Source organism: Equus caballus, chromosome 29, assembly GCF_041296265.1.
Source record: "Equus caballus isolate H_3958 breed thoroughbred chromosome 29, TB-T2T, whole genome shotgun sequence".
Lineage (NCBI taxonomy): Eukaryota > Metazoa > Chordata > Mammalia > Perissodactyla > Equidae > Equus > Equus caballus.
This window is the reverse complement of record NC_091712.1, coordinates 8,852,736-8,868,603: the sequence shown is the minus strand read 5'-3', so window position 1 is coordinate 8,868,603 and position 15,868 is coordinate 8,852,736.

The following is a 15,868-nucleotide window of genomic DNA, read 5'->3' as shown; positions in this document are numbered from 1 at the left end:
GTCCAGAACATGGTTCTGGCAAGTCTGAGAGGTGGTTCCGGCATGCCCGACAGGTGATTCCGGAGTGTCCGCCAAGTGTTTCTGGTGTACCCGGCAGGTGATTTTTTCATGTCCGACAGGTGTTTCTTGCGAGTCGTGCAGGTGGCTCAGACATGCTCAGCTGGTGCTTCCGGCGTCTCTGGCACGTGGTTCTGGTGTGTCTGAGAGCTGGTTCTGGCATGTCCGGCAGATGATTCCAGAGTGTCCACCAAGTGGTTGTGGTATACCTGGCAGGTGATTTTGGCGTGTCAGGAAGGTGGTTCCGGCTAGTTGAACAGGTGGATCAGGCGTGCTCGCCAGGGGATTAGGGCGGGTCTGGCAGGTGGTTTCGGTCTGTTCGGGGTGTGGTTCCGGCATCTCAGGCACATGGTTCTGGCACGTCTGAGAGGTGGTTGCGGCCGGCCCGACAGGTGTTTCCCGAGGGTCCGCCGAGTGGTCCTGGCGTAGCTGGCAGGTGATGTTGGCGTGGCCGGCAGGTGGTTCCAGCAAGCCCGGCAGGTGATTCTGGAGTGTCCGCCAAGTGGTTCTGGCGTAGTCGGCAGGTGATTTTGGCGTGTCCAGCAGGTGGTTCCGGCGAGCTCGGCAGGTGGTACCGGGGTGTCCGGAACATGGTTCTCGCACGTCTGAGAGATGGTTCCGGCATGCCCGGCAGGTGATTCCGGAGTGTCCGGCATGTGGTTCTGGCACCTCTGAGAGGTGGTTCCGGCATGCCCGGCAAGTGGTTCCGGAGTGTCTGCCGAGTGGTTCTGGCGTAGACGGCAGGTGATTCTGGCGTGTCCAGCAGGTGGTTCTGGGGTGTGGATCAGGTGGTTCCGGCATACTCGGCAGGTGGTACCGGCGTGTCCAGAACATGGTTCTGGCAAGCCTGATAGGTGGTTCCGGCATGCCTGGCAGCTGATTCGGGAGTGTTCGCCAAGTGGTTCTGGCGTAGCCGGCAGGTGATTTTGCATGTCCGGCGGTGGTTCCGGCGAGTCGAGCTGGTGGTTCCGGTGTGTCCGGCAGGTGGTTCCGGTCTGTCCGGCAGGTGGTTCTGGCGTGTCCGGCACGAGGTTCTGGCATGTCTGAGAGCTGGTTCTGGCATGTCCGGCAGATGATTCCGGAGTGTCCACCAAGTGGTTCTGGCATACCCGGCAGGTGATTTTGGCGTGTCAGGTAGGTGGTTCCGGCCAGTCGAGTAGGTGGTTCCGGCGTGCTCGGCAGGTGGTTCAGGCGGGTCTGGCAGGTGGTTTCGGTCTGTTCGGGGTGTGGTTCCGGCATCTCAGGCACATGGTTCTGGCGCATTTGAGAGGTGGTTCCGGCCGGCCCGACAGGTGTTTCCATGGTGTCTGCAAAGTGGTTCTGGCATAGCTGGCAGGTGATGTTGGCGTGACCGGCAGGTGGTTCCAGCCAGCCCGGCAGGTGATTCCCAAGTGTTCACCAAATGGTTATGGCGTAGCCGGCGGGTCATTTTGGCGTGTCCAGCAGGTGGTTTTGGCGAGTCGAGCAGGTGGTTCTGGCGTGCTCGGCAGGTGCTTCCGGTGTCATTGGCATGTGTTTCCGGCATGTCTGAGAGGTGGTTCCGCCATGCCTGGCAGGTGATTCCGGAGTGTTCGCCAAGTGGTTCTGGCGTAGCCGGCAGGTGATTTTGCATTTCCGGCAATGGTTCCGGCGAGTCGAGCCGGTGGTTCTGGCGTGACCGGCAGGTGGTTCCGGTCTGTCCAGCAGGTGGTTCTGGGGTGTCCGGCACGAGGTTCTGGCACGTCTGAGAGGTTGTGTCGGCATGCCCTTCCCGTGATTCTGGCTTGTCCACCAAGTGGTTCTGGTGTAGCGGACAGGTGATTTTGGCGTGTCCGGCAGGTGGGACCGGTGAGTCAAGCAGGTGGTTCCGGCGAGTGTTTCCTGAGTTTCCGGTCTGTCCGGGAGATGGTTCCGGCCTGTCCGGCACGTGCTTCTGGCACTTCTGAGAGGTTCTGCTGGCATGCCCGGCAGGTGATTCTGGAGTGTCCGCCAAGTGGTTCTGGCGTAGCCGGCAGGTGATTTGGGCGTGTCCGGCAGGTGGTTCTGGGGAGTGGATCAGGAACTTCCGGCATTCTCGGCAGGTGCTTCCGCCGTCTCCGGCAGGTGGTTGTGGCACCTCTGAGAGGTGGTTCCATCATGCCCGGCAGGTGATTCCGGAGTGTGCGACAAGTGGTTGTGGCGTAGCCGGCTGGTGATTCTGGCGTGTCCGGCAGGTGGTTCTGGTGAGTCAAGCAGGTGGTCCCGGCGTGTCCGGGAGGTGGTTCCGGTCTGTCCTGGAGGTGGTTCTGGAGTGTCTGCTGAGTGGTTCTGGCGTAGCTAGCAGGTGATTTTGGCGTGTCCAGCAGGTGGTTCTGGTGAGTGGAGCAGGTGGTTCCGGCATACTCGGCAGGTGATTTTGGCGTGTCCGGCAGGTGGTTCAGGCGAGTTGAGCAGGTGGTTGCGACGTGCTCGGCAGGTGCTTCCGGCGTTTCCGGCACGTGTTTCTGGCACATCTGACTGGTGGTTCCGGCATGCCCAAAAGTTGATTCCGGTCTGTCCGGTAGGTGGTTCCGGCGTGCACGGCACGTGGTCCTGGTACGTCTCAGATGTGGTTGCGTATGCCCAACAGGTGATTCCGGACTGTCCGCCACGTGCTTCTCGCACGTCTGACAGGTGGTTCCAACATGCCCGGCAGGTCATTTCGGAGAGTCGTCCAAGTGGTTCTGGCGTAGCCCGCAGGTGATTTTGGCGTGTCCGGCAGTTGGTTCCGCCGTGCTCGGCAGGTGGTTCAGGCATGGCCGTCACGTGGTTCCAGTCTGTCCAGGACGTGTTTGCAGCTTCTCCGGCAGGTGGTTCTGGTACGTCTGAGAGGTGGTTCCGCCATGGCTGCCAGGTGATCCCGGACTGTCCCCCAGGTGGTTCTGGCATAGCCAGCAGTTGATATTGGCGTGTCCGGCAGGTGGTTCCAGCGAGTCGAACAGGTGGCTCCGGCGTTCTTGGCAGGTGTTTCCGGTCTGTCCGGTAGGTGTTTCCGGCGTGTCTGGCACGTGCTTACGGCACGTCTGAGAGGTGGTTCCGGCATGCGCGGCAGGTGATTCCGTAGTGTCCGCCAGGTGGTTCTGGCATACCCGGCAGGTGATTTTGGCGTGTCCGGCAGGTGTTTCTGGCGAGTCGAGCAGGTGGCTCCGGCATGCTCGGCAGGTGCTTCCGGCGTCTCCGGCACGTGGTTCTGGTGTGTCTGAGAGCTGGTTCCGGCATGTCCGGCAGATGATTCCGGAGTGTCCGCCAAGTGGTTCTGGCATACCCAGCAGGTGATTTTGGCGTGTCAGGGAGGTGGTACCGTTGAGTCGAGCAGGTGCTTCCGGCGTGCTCAGCAGGTGGTTCAGGCGGTTCTGGCAGGTGGTATCCGTCTGTTCGGGGTGTGGTTCCAGCATCTCATGACCACGTTTCTGGCACGTCTGAGATGTGGTTCCAGCCGGCCCGACAGGTGTTTCCGCAGTGTCCGCCAAGCGGTTCTGGCGTAGTTGGCAGGTGATTTTGGCATGACCGGCAGGTGGTTCCAGCAAGCCTGGCAGGTGATTCCAAAGTGTTCCCCAACTCGTTGTGGCGTAGCCGGCAGGAGATTTTTGCGTGATCGGCAGGTGAAGTTGGCGAGTCGAGCAGGTGGTTCCGGCGTGCTCGGCTGGTGCTTCCGGGGTCATTGGCACGGGGTTCTGGCATGTCTGAGAGGTGGTTCCTGCATGACCGGCAAGTGATTCCGGAGTGTTCGCCAAGTGGTTCTGGCATAGTCGGCAGGTGATTTTGGCATGTCCGGCAGGTGGTTCAGGCGAGTTGAGCAGGTGGTTCCAACGTGCTTGGCAGGTGCTTCCGGCGTCTCCGGCACGTGTTTCTGGCACATCTGACAGGTGGTTCCGGCATGCCCGAAAGGTGATTGCGGTCTGTCCGGTAGGTGGTTCCAGCCTGCACGGCATGTGGTTCTGGTACGTCTCAGAGGTGGTTGCGCATGCCCAACAGGTGATTACGGACGGTCCGCCACATGGTTCTGGCACGTCTGAGAGGTGGTTCCAACATGCCCGGCAGGTCATCCCAGAGAGTCCTCCTAGTGGTTCTGGCATAACACGCAGGTGATTTTGGCGTGTCTGTCAGGTTGTTCCGTTGTGCTTGGCAGGTGGTTCAGGCTTGGCCGGCAGGTGGTTCCATACTGTCCAGTACGTGTTTCCAGCTTCTCCGGCAGGTGGTTCTGGTACGTCTGAGAGGTGGTTCCGCCATGGCTGGCAGGTGATCCCGGACCATCCCCCAGGTGGTTCTGGCATAGCCAGCAGTTGATATTGGCCTGTCCGGCAGGTGGTTCCAGCGAGTCGAACAGGTGGCTCCGGCGTGCTCGGCAGGTGGTTCCGGTCTGTGCGGTAGGTGATTCCGGCGTGTCCGGCACGTGCCCCCGGCACGTCTGAGAGGTGGTTCCAGCATCGCGACAGGGGATTTCGGAGTGTCCGCCAGGTGGTTTGGCGTACCAGGCAGGTGATTTTGGCATGTCCGGCAGGTGTTTCTGGCGAGTCGAGCAGGTGGCTCCGGCATGCTCGGCAGGTGCTTCCGGCGTCTCCGGCACGTGGTTCTGGTGTGTCTGAGAGCTGGTTCCGCCATGTCCGGCAGATGATTCCGGAGTGTCCGCCAAGTGGTTCTGGCATACCCGGCTGGTGATTTGGGCATGTCAGGTAGGTGGTTCCGGCGAGTCGAGCAGGTGGCTCCGGCGTGCTCGGCAGGTTGTTCAGACGGGTCTGGCAGGTGTTTTCCGTCTGTTCGGGGTGTGGTTCCAGCATCTCATGCACATGGTTCTGGCACGTCTGAGATGTGGTTCCGGCCGGCCCGACAGGTGTTTCCACAGTGTCCGCCAAGTGGTACTGGCGTAGTTGGCAGGTGATTTTGGCATGACCGGCAGGTGGTTCCAGCAAGCCGGGCAGGTGATTCCGAAGTGTTCCCCAACTGGTTGTGGCGTAGCCGGCAGGTGATTTTTGCGTGTCCGGCAGGTGGTTCTGGCGAGTCGAGCAGGTGGTTCCGGCGTGCTCGGCAGGTGCTTCCGGGGTCATTGGCACGTGGTTCTGGCATGTCTGAGAGGTGGTTCCGCCATGCCCAGCAGGTGATTCCCGAGTGTTCGCCAAGTGGTTCTGCCGTAGCCGGCAGGTGATTTTGCATGTCCGGCAATGGTTCCGGCGAGTCGAGCCGGTGGTTCTGGCGTGACCGGCAGGTGGTTCTGGCGAGTCGAGCAGATGGTTCCGGCGTGCTCGGCAGGTTCTTCCGGGGTAATTGGCACGTGGTTCTGGCATATCTGAGAGGTGGTTCCGGCATGCCCGGCAGGTGATTCCGGAGTGTTCGCCAAGTGTTTCCGGCGTAGGCGGCAGGTGATTTTGTACGTCCAGCGGTCGTTCCGGCGGGTCGAACCGGTGGTTCCGCCGTCTCCGGCATGTGGTTGTGGCACCTCTGAGAGGTGGTTCCAGCATGCCCGGCAGGTGATTCCGGAGTGTGTGACAAGTGGTTGTGGCGTAGCCGGCTGGTGATTCTGGCGTGTCCGGCAATTGGTTCTGGTGAGTCAAGCAGGTGGTCCCGGCGTGTCCGGCAGCTGGTTCCGGTCTGTCCTGGAGGTGGTTCCGGAGTGTCTGCTGAGCGGTTCTGGCGTAGCCGGCAGTTGATTTTGGCGTGTCCAGCAGGTGGTTCTGGGGAGTGGATCAGCTGGTTCCGGCATTCTCGGCAGGTGGTACCGGCGTGTCCAGAACATGGTTCTGGCAAGTCTGAGAGGTGGTTCCGGCATGCCCGACAGGTGATTCCGGAGTGTCCGCCAAGTGTTTCTGGCGTACCCGGCAGGTGATTTTTTCATGTCCGACAGGTGTTTCTTGCGAGTCGTGCAGGTGGCTCAGACATGCTCAGCTGGTGCTTCCGGCGTCTCTGGCACGTGGTTCTGGTGTGTCTGAGAGCTGGTTCTGGCATGTCCGGCAGATGATTCCAGAGTGTCCACCAAGTGGTTGTGGTATACCTGGCAGGTGATTTTGGCGTGTCAGGAAGGTGGTTCCGGCTAGTTGAACAGGTGGATCAGGCGTGCTCGCCAGGGGATTAGGGCGGGTCTGGCAGGTGGTTTCGGTCTGTTCGGGGTGTGGTTCCGGCATCTCAGGCACATGGTTCTGGCACGTCTGAGAGGTGGTTGCGGCCGGCCCGACAGGTGTTTCCCGAGGGTCCGCCGAGTGGTCCTGGCGTAGCTGGCAGGTGATGTTGGCGTGACCGGCAATGGTTCCGGCGAGTCGAGCCGGTGGTTCTGGCGTGACCGGCAGGTGGTTCCGGTCTGTCCAGCAGGTGGTTCTGGGGTTTCCGGCACGAGGTTCTGGCACGTCTGAGAGGTTGTGTCGGCATGCCCTTCACGTGATTCCGGCTTGTCCACCAAGTGGTTCTGGTGTAGCGGGCAGGTGATTTTGGCGTGTCCGGCAGGTGGGACCGGTGAGTCAAGCAGGTGGTTCCGGCGAGTGTTTCCTGTGTTTCCGGTCTGTCCGGGAGATGGTTCCGGCCTGTCCGGCACGTGCTTCTGGCACTTCTGAGAGGTTGTGCTGGCATGCCCGGCAGGTGATTCTGGAGTGTCCGCCAAGTGGTTCTGGCGTAGCCGGCAGGTGATTTGGGCGTGTCCGGCAGGTGGTTCTGGGGAGTGGATCAGGAACTTCCGGCATTCTCGGCAGGTGCTTCCGCCGTCTCCGGCATGTGGTTGTGGCACCTCTGAGAGGTGGTGCCAGTTTGCCCGGCAGGTGATTCCGGACTGTCCGACAAGTGGTTAGGCGTAGCCGGCTGGTGATTCTGGCGTGTCCGGCAGGTGGTTCTGGCGAGTCAAGCAGGTCGTCCCGGCGTGTCCGGCAGCTGGTTCCGGTCTGTCCTGGAGGTGGTTGAGAAGTGTCTGCCGAGTGGTTCTGGCGTAGCTGGCAGGTGAATTTGGCGTGTCCAGCAGGTGGTTCTGGGGAGTGGAGCAGGTGGTTCCGGCATACTCGGCAGGTGGTTCCGGCGTGTCCGGCACATGGTTCTGGCACGTCTGAGAGGTGGTTCCGGCATGCCCGGCAGGTGATTCCAGAGTCTCCGGCATGTGATTCTGGCACCTTTGATAGGTGGTTCCGGCATGCCCGGCAGGTGATTCCGGAGTCTCCGGCATGTGGTTCTGGCACCTCTGAGAGGTGGTTCCGGAATGCCTGGCATGTGATCCCGGAGTGTCTGCCGTGTGGTTCTGGTATAGCCGGCAGTTGATTTTGGCGTGTCCAGCAGGTGGTTCTGGGGAGTGGACCAGCTGGTTCCGGCATTCTCGGCAGGTGGTACCGGCGTGTCCAGAACATGGTTCTGGCAATTCTGAGAGGTGGTTCCGGCATGCCCGACAGGTGATTCCGGAGTGTCCGCCAAGTGTTTCTGGCGTACCCGGCAGGTGATTTTTTCATGTCCGACAGGTGTTTCTTGCGAGTCGTGCAGGTGGCTCAGACATGCTCAGCTGGTGCTTCCGGCGTCTCTGGCATGTGATTCTGGTGTGTCTGAGAGCGGGTTCTGGCATGTCCGGCAGATGATTCCAGAGTGTCCACCAAGTGGTTCTGGTATACCTGGCAGGTGATTTTGGCGTGTCAGGAAGGTGGTTCCGGCTAGTTGAGGAGGTGGATCAGGCGTGCTCACCAGGGGGTTCAGGCGGGTCTGGCAGGTGGTTTCGGGCTGTTCGGGGTGTGGTTCCGGCATCTCAGGCACATGGTTCTGGCACGTCTGAGAGGTGGTTGCGGCCGGCCCGACAGGTGTTTCCGGAGTGTCCGCCAAGTGGTTCTGGTGTAGCTGGCAGGTGATGTTGGCGTGACCGGCAGGTGGTTCCAGCAAGCCCGGCAGGTGATTCTGGAGTGTCCGACAAGTGGTTCTGGCGTAGCCGGCAGGTGATTTGGGTGTGTCCGGCAGGTGGTTCTGGGGAGTGGATCAGGAACTTCCGGCATTCTCGGCAGGTGTTTCCGCCGTCTCCGGCATGTGGTTGTGGCACCTCTGAGAGGTGGTTCCAGCATGCCCGGCAGGTGATTCCGGAGTGTGTGACAAGTGGTTGTGGCGTAGCCGGCTGGTGATTCTGGCGTGTCCGGCAATTGGTTCTGGTGAGTCAAGCAGGTGGTCCCGGCGTGTCCGGCAGCTGGTTCCGGTCTGTCCTGGAGGTGGTTCCGGAGTGTCTGCTGAGCGGTTCTGGCGTAGCCGGCAGGTGATTTGGGCGTGTCCAGCAGGTGGTTCTGGGGAGTGGAGCAGGTGGTTCCGGCATACTCGGCAGGTGGTTCCGGCGTGTCCGGCACATGGTTCTGGTACGTCTGCGAGGGGGTTCCGGCATGCCCGGCAGGTGATTCCGGAGTCTCCGGCATGTGGTTCTGGCACCTCTGAGAGGTGGTTCCGGAATGCCTGGCATGTGATTCCGGAGTGTCTGCCGTGTGTTTCTGGCATAGCCGGCAGTTGATTTTGGCGTGTCCAGCATGTGGTTCTGGGGAGTGGATCAGCTGGTTCCGGCATTCTCGGCAGGTGGTACCGGCGTGTCCAGAACATGGTTCTGGCAAGTCTGAGAGGTGGTTCCGGCATGCCCGACAGGTGATTCCGGAGTGTCCGCCAAGTGTTTCTGGCGTACCCGGCAGGTGATTTTTTCATGTCCGACAGGTGTTTCTTGCGAGTCGTGCAGGTGGCTCAGACATGCTCAGCTGGTGCTTCCGGCGTCTCTGGCACGTGGTTCTGGTGTGTCTGAGAGCTGGTTCTGGCATGTCCGGCAGATGATTCCAGAGTGTCCACCAAGTGGTTGTGGTATACCTGGCAGGTGATTTTGGCGTGTCAGGAAGGTGGTTCCGGCTAGTTGAACAGGTGGATCAGGCGTGCTCGCCAGGGGATTAGGGCGGGTCTGGCAGGTGGTTTCGGTCTGTTCGGGGTGTGGTTCCGGCATCTCAGGCACATGGTTCTGGCACGTCTGAGAGGTGGTTGCGGCCGGCCCGACAGGTGTTTCCCGAGGGTCCGCCGAGTGGTCCTGGCGTAGCTGGCAGGTGATGTTGGCGTGACCGGCAGGTGGTTCCAGCCAGCCCGGCAGGTGATTCTGGAGTGTCCGCCAAGTGGTTCTGGCGTAGTCGGCAGGTGATTTTGGCGTGTCCAGCAGGTGGTTCCGGCGAGCTCAGCAGGTGGTACCGGGGTGTCCGGAACATGGTTCTCGCACGTCTGAGAGATGGTTCTGGCATGCCCGGCAGGTGATTCCGGAGTGTCCGGCATGTGGTTCTGGCACCTCTGAGAGGTGGTTCCGGCATGCCCGGCAAGTGGTTCCGGAGTGTCTGCCGAGTGGTTCTGGCGTAGACGGCAGGTGATTCTGGCGTGTCCAGCAGGTGGTTCTGGGGAGTGGATCAGGTGGTTCCGGCATACTCGGCAGGTGGTACCGGCGTGTCCAGAACATGGTTCTGGCAAGCCTGATAGGTGGTTCCGGCATGCCTGGCAGCTGATTCGGGAGTGTTCGCCAAGTGGTTCTGGCGTAGCCGGCAGGTGATTTTGCATGTCCGGCGGTGGTTCCGGCGAGTCGAGCTGGTGGTTCCGGTGTGTCCGGCAGGTGGTTCCGGTCTGTCCGGCAGGTGGTTCTGGCGTGTCCGGCACGAGGTTCTGGCATGTCTGAGAGCTGGTTCTGGCATGTCCGGCAGATGATTCCGGAGTGTCCACCAAGTGGTTCTGGTATACCCGGCAGGTGATTTTGGCGTGTCAGGTAGGTGGTTCCGGCGAGTCGAGTAGGTGGTTCCGGCATGCTCGGCAGGTGGTTCAGGCGGGTCTGGCAGGTGGTTTCGGTCTGTTCGGGGTGTGGTTCCGGCATCTCAGGCACATGGTTCTGGCGCATTTGAGAGGTGGTTCCGGCCGGCCCGACAGGTGTTTCCATGGTGTCTGCAAAGTGGTTCTGGCATAGCTGGCAGGTGATGTTGGCGTGACCGGCAGGTGGTTCCAGCCAGCCCGGCAGGTGATTCCCAAGTGTTCACCAAATGGTTATGGCGTAGCCGGCGGGTCATTTTGGCGTGTCCAGCAGGTGGTTTTGGCGAGTCGAGCAGGTGGTTCTGGCGTGCTCGGCAGGTGCTTCCGGTGTCATTGGCATGTGTTACCGGCATGTCTGAGAGGTGGTTCCGCCATGCCTGGCAGGTGATTCCGGAGTGTTCGTCAAGTGGTTCTGGCGTAGCCGGCAGGTGATTTTGCATGTCCGGCAATGGTTCCGGCGAGTCGAGCCAGTGGTTCTGGCGTGACCGGCAGGTGGTTCCGGTCTGTCCAGCAGGTGGTTCTGGGGTGTCCGGCACGAGGTTCTGGCACGTCTGAGAGGTTGTGTCGGCATGCCCTTCCCGTGATTCTGGCTTGTCCACCAAGTGGTTCTGGTGTAGCGGACAGGTGATTTTGGCGTGTCCGGCAGGTGGGACCGGTGAGTCAAGCAGGTGGTTCCGGCGAGTGTTTCCTGAGTTTCCGGTCTGTCCGGGAGATGGTTCCGGCCTGTCCGGCACGTGCTTCTGGCACTTCTGAGAGGTTCTGCTGGCATGCCCGGCAGGTGATTCTGGAGTGTCCGCCAAGTGGTTCTGGCGTAGCCGGCAGGTGATTTGGGCGTGTCCGGCAGGTGGTTCTGGGGAGTGGATCAGGAACTTCCGGCATTCTCGGCAGGTGCTTCCGCCGTCTCCGGCAGGTGGTTGTGGCACCTCTGAGAGGTGGTTCCATCATGCCCGGCAGGTGATTCCGGAGTGTGCGACAAGTGGTTGTGGCGTAGCCGGCTGGTGATTCTGGCGTGTCCGGCAGGTGGTTCTGGTGAGTCAAGCAGGTGGTCCCGGCGTGTCCGGGAGGTGGTTCCGGTCTGTCCTGGAGGTGGTTCTGGAGTGTCTGCTGAGTGGTTCTGGCGTAGCTAGCAGGTGATTTTGGCGTGTCCAGCAGGTGGTTCTGGTGAGTGGAGCAGGTGGTTCCGGCATACTCGGCAGGTGATTTTGGCGTGTCCGGCAGGTGGTTCAGGCGAGTTGAGCAGGTGGTTGCGACGTGCTCGGCAGGTGCTTCCGGCGTCTCCGGCACGTGTTTCTGGCACATCTGACTGGTGGTTCCGGATGCCCGAAAGTTGATTCCGGTCTGTCCGGTAGGTGGTTCCGGCGTGCACGGCACGTGCTTCTGGTACGTGTCAGAGGTGGTTGCGTATGCCCAACAGGTGATTCCGGACTGTCCGCCACGTGCTTCTGGCACGTCTGAGAGGTAGTTCCAACATGCCCGGCAGGTCATTTCGGAGAGTCGTCCAAGTGGTTCTGGCGTAGCCCGCAGGTGATTTTGGCGTGTCCGGCAGTTGGTCCCGCCGTGCTCGGCAGGTGGTTCAGGCATGGCCGTCACGTGGTTCCAGTCTGTCCAGGACGTGTTTCCAGCTTCTCCGGCAGGTGGTTCTGGTACGTCTGAGAGGTGGTTCCGCCATGGCTGCCAGGTGATCCCGGACTGTCCCCCAGGTGGTTCTGGCATAGCCAGCAGTTGATATTGGCCTGTCCGGCAGGTGGTTCCAGCGATTCGAACAGGTGGCTCCGGCATTCTTGGCAGCTGGTTCCGGTCTGTCCGGTAGGTGTTTCCAGCGTGTCTGGCACGTGCTTCCAGCACGTCTGAGAGGTGGTTCCGGCATGCGCGGCAGGTGATTCCGGAGGGTCCGCCAGGTGGTTCTGGCGTACCCGGCAGGTGATTTTGGCGTGTCCGGCAGGTGTTTCTGGCGAGTCGAGCAGGTGGCTCCGGCATGCTCGGCAGGTGCTTCCGGCGTCTCTGGCACTTGGTTCTGGTGTGTCTGAGAGCTGGTTCCGGCATGTCCGGCAGATGATTCCGGAGTGTCCGCCAAGCGGTTCTGGCGTAGCTGGCAGGTGATGTTGGCGTGTCCGGCAGGTGGACCGGGCGAATCGAGGTGGTGATTCCGGCGTGCTCGGCATGTGGCTCAGGCATGTCTGGCAGGTGGTTCACGTCTGTACGGCAGGTGGTTCCGGTGTTTTTGGCACGTGTTTCCGGCACATCTTAGAGCTGGTTCCAGCATGCCCAGCAGGTGATTCCAGAGTGTCGGCCAAGTGGTTCTGGTGTAGCTGGCAGTTGATTTTGACGTGTCTGGCTGATGGTTGTGGCGAAGCGAGTAATTGAGTCCGGTGTTCTCGGGAGGTGGTTCCGGCGTGTCTGGCACATGGTCCTGGCACGTCTGACTGGTGGTTCCGACATGCCCGGCAGGTTATTCCGGAGTGTATGCCAAGTGGTTCTGGCGTTGCCGGCAGGTGATTTTGGCCTGTCCGGCAGGTTGTTCCGGCGATTTTAGCAAGTGGTTCCAGCGTTCTCCGCAGGTGGTTCTGAATTGTCCGGCAGGTGTTTCCGGTCAGTCAGTTAGGTGGTTCCTGCGTGTGAGGCACGTGGTTCTGGCACGTCTGAGATGTGCTTCTGGTATGCCCGGCAGGTGAATCTGGAGTGTCCACCAAGTTGTTGTGGCGTAGCCGGCAGGTGATTTTGGCTTGTCCGGAATGTGGTTTTGGCGAGTCGAGGAGGGGGTTCCGCCATGCTTCGCAGGTGGTTCAGGCGTCTCCAGCAGGTGGTTCCGTTCTGTCCAGGAGGTGCTTCTGGCGTGTCCGGCATGTTTTTCTGGCACGTCTGAGAAGTGCTTCTGGCATGCCCGGCATGTGATTCTTGAGTGTCCGCCAGTGGTTCTGGCGTAGCCAGCAGGTGATTTTGGCATATCCTTCATGGGGTTCCGGCGAGTCAAGCAGGAGTTTCCGGCGTGCTTGGCAGGTGATTTTGGTATGTCTGGCAGATGGTTGTGGCGAGGCGAGCAGGTGGGTCCAGCGTGCTCAGCAGGTGGTTCTGGCGTGTCCGGCATGTGGTTCCAGTCAGTCCGGTAGGTGGTTCCGGCATGTCCGGCACGTGCTTCCGACATGTCTGAGAGGTTGTGCCAGCATGCCCCGCCGGTGATTCCGTAGTGTCCGGCAAGTGGTTCTGGTGTAGCTGGCTGGTGATTTTGACGTGTCCGGCAGGTGGGTCCACTGAGTCGAGCAGGTGGTTCTGGCATGCTCGACAGGTGGTTCAGACGTGTCTGGCAGGTGGTTCCTTTCTGTCCTGTAGAGGGTTCCGGCAAGTCCAGCACGTGGTTCTGGAACACCTGAGAGGTTGTTCCGGCATGCCCGGCAGGTGATTAAGGAGTGTCCTGCAAGACGTTCTGGCTTAGCCAGCTGGTGATTTTGGTGTGTCCGGCAGGTGGCTCTGGCGTGTTGAGCAGGTGGTTCCGGCTTGCTTGGCAGGTGCTTCCGGCGTGTCCGGCAGGTGGTTCCGGTCTGTCCGGGAGGTGGTCCTGGTGTGTCTGGCACGTGTTTCTGGCACGTCTGAGACATGGTTCCGGCATGCCTGACAAATGATTCCGGAGTGTCTGCCAAGTGGTTCTGACATAGCTAACAGGTGATTTTGGCGTGTATGGCAGGTGGTTCCGGCGAGTCGAGCAAGTGCTGCTGGTGTGCTCAACAGATGGTTAACGCGTGTCTGCCAGATGATTCCGGTCTGTCCGTGAGGTGGTTCTGGCATGTCCGGCACGTGGTTCTGGCATTTCTGAGAGGTGGTTCCTTCATGCCCGGCAGGTGATTCTGGAGTGTCCACCAAATGGTTCTGGCGTAGCTGGCAGGTGATTTTGGCGTGTCCGGCAGGTGGACCAGGCGAAACGAGCCGGTGCTTCCAGCGTTCTCGGCATGTGGCTCAGGCGTGTCCGGCACGTGGTTCTGGCACTTCTGAGAGGTGGTTGCAGCATGCCGGTAAGGTGATTCCTGAGTGCCTGCCAAGTGGTTCCGGCATAGCCGGCAGGTGATTTTGACATGTCTGGCAGGTGGTTCTGGCAAGTCGAGCAGGTAGTTCTGGCATGTTCGGCAGTTGGTTCAGGCCTGTCCGGCAGGTGGTTCCGGTTAGTCCCAGAGGTGGTTCTGGGGTGTCCGGCATGTGTTTCAGGCATGTCTGAGAGGTGGTTCTGGCATGCCTGGCAGGTGATTCCGGAGTGTCCGCCAAGTGGTTATAGCCTGGCCGGCAGGTGGTTCGGGCGTGTCTGGCAGGGGGTTCCGGTCTGTACGGGAGGTGGTTCCGGCGTTTTCGGCATGTGTTTCTGGCACATCTGAGAGGTGGTTCCAGCATGCCCGGCAGGTGATTCCGGAGTGTCGGCCAAGTGGTTCTGGCATAGTTGGCAGGTGATTTTGACGTGTCCGGCAGGTGGTTGTGGCGAGGCGAATAAGTGATTCTGATGTGCTCAGGAGGTGGTTCCGGCGTCTCTGGCACGTGGTCCTGGAATGTCTGAGAGGTGGTTCCGACATGCCCAGCAAATGATTCCAGAGTGTATACCAAGTGGTTCTGGCATTGCCAACAGGTGATTTTGGCATGTCCGGCAGGTGGTTCGGGTGAGTCGAGCAGGTGGTTCTGGCGTGCTCGGCAGGTGGTTCTGAAGTGTCCGGCAGGTGGTTCCGGTCTTTCCGGGAGGTCGTTCCGGCGTGTGCGGCACCTGTTTCTGGCACGTCTTAGAGGTGGTTCTGGAATGCCCAGCAGGTCATTCCGGAGTGTCCGCTAAGTGGTTCTGGCCTAGCCAGCAGGTGATATTGGCGGTTCCGGCAGGTGGTTCCGGCGAGTTGAGCAGGTGGTTCCGGCATGCTTGGCAGGTGGTTCAGGAGTGTCCAGCAGTTGGTTCCTGTCTGTCCAGGAGATGGTCCCAGCATGTCTGGCATGTAGTTCTGGTACGTCTGAGATGTGGTTCCAGCATGCCCGGAAGGTGATTCAGGAGTGTCGGCCATGTGGTTCTCACATAGCCGGCAGGTGATTTTGGCGGGTCCGGCAGGTGGTTCTGGCAAGTTGAGCAGGTGGTTCCTGCATGCTCGGCATGTGGTCAGGTGTGTCCTGCAGATGGTTCCAGTCTGTCCTGTAGGTGCTTTCAGCGTTTCCGGCACATGGTTCTGGGTCGTCTCAGAGGTGGTTCCGGCATGCCCGGCAGGTGATCCGGACTGTCCCCAACGTGGTTCTGGCATAGCCGGAAGGTGACTTTGGCGTGTCCAACAGGTGGTTCTGGTGAGTCGAGCTGGAGGTTCCAGGGAGCTGGGTGGGAGTTTCAGGGGTTTCCGGCAGGTTGTTCCAGTCTGTCCGTGAGGTGGTTCTGGGGTGTCCGGCAGGTGGTTCTTGTCTGTCCGGGAGGTGGTTCTGGCAAGCTCGGCAGGTGGTTCAGGCGGGTCCTGGAGCGGGTTCAGGTCTCTCTGGGGTTTGGTTCCAGTGTCTCAGGCACATGGTTCTGGCACGTGTGAGAGGTGGTTCCGGCATGTCTGACAGGTGATTCCGGAGTGTCAGCCAAGTGGTTCTGGCATACCCGACAGGTGATCTTGGCGTGTCTGGCAGGTGGTTGTGGCGAGGCGAGCAGGTGAGTCCAGCGTGCTCAACAGGTGGTTCAGGCCGATCCGGCAGGTGGTTCCATTCTGTCCGGTATGTGGTTCCAGCATGTCCGGCATGTGGTTCAGGCACGTCTGAGTGGTGGTTCCGTCATGCCCTGCAGGTGTTTCTGGATTGTCCACCAAGTGGTTCTGGCGTAGCCGGCAGGTGATTTTGGCGTGTCCAGCAGCAGGTTCCTGCAATTCGAGCAGGTGGTTCCGGCGAGCTTGGCAGGTGCTTCAGGCGTCTTGGGCAAGTGGTTCTGGCACGTTTGAGCGGTGGTTCCGGCATGTCTGACAGGTGATTCCGGAGTGTCTGACAAGTGGTTCTGGCGCAGCCGGCAGGTGATTGTGTCATGTCCGGTAGGTGGGACCTGCACATGGATCAGGTGGTTCTGGCTTGCTTGACAGGTGGTTCAGGCGTGTCTGAC